Genomic DNA, 569 nt, shown 5'->3' on the forward strand with positions numbered 1-569 from the left:
CTCTCCTTCCTACATCTCTCTCCTTCCTTCCTACATCTCTCTCTCCTTCCTATATCTCTCTCTCCTTCCTACATCTCTCTCCTTCCTTCCTACATCTCTCTCTCCTTCCTACATCTCTATCTTCCTACATCTCTCCTTCCTTCCTACATCTCTCCTTCCTTCCTACATCTCTCTCCTTCCTTCCTACATCTCTCTCTCCTTCCTACATCTCTCTCCTTCCTACATCTCTCTCCTTCCTACATCTCTCTCTCCTTCCTACATCTCTCTCTCCTTCCTACATCTCTCTCTCTCCTTCCTACATCTCTCTCTCCTTCCTACATCTCTCTCTCCTTCCTACATCTCTCTCTCCTTCCTTCCTACATCTCTCTCTCCTTCCTTCCTACATCTCTATCTTCCTACATCTCTCTCTTCCTACATCTCTCTCTTCCTACATCTCTCTCTTCCTACATCTCTCTCTCCTTCCTACATCTCTCTCTCCTTCCTACATCTCTCTCTCCTTCCCGCATCTCTCTCTCTTCCTACAACTCTTTCGTTACATCCTTACCCCTGTCCCTCCCCTGTCTCCTTAC

The sequence above is a fragment of the Salvelinus alpinus genome, chromosome 17, assembly GCF_045679555.1.
Source record: "Salvelinus alpinus chromosome 17, SLU_Salpinus.1, whole genome shotgun sequence".
In the NCBI taxonomy this organism is placed as follows: domain Eukaryota; kingdom Metazoa; phylum Chordata; class Actinopteri; order Salmoniformes; family Salmonidae; genus Salvelinus; species Salvelinus alpinus.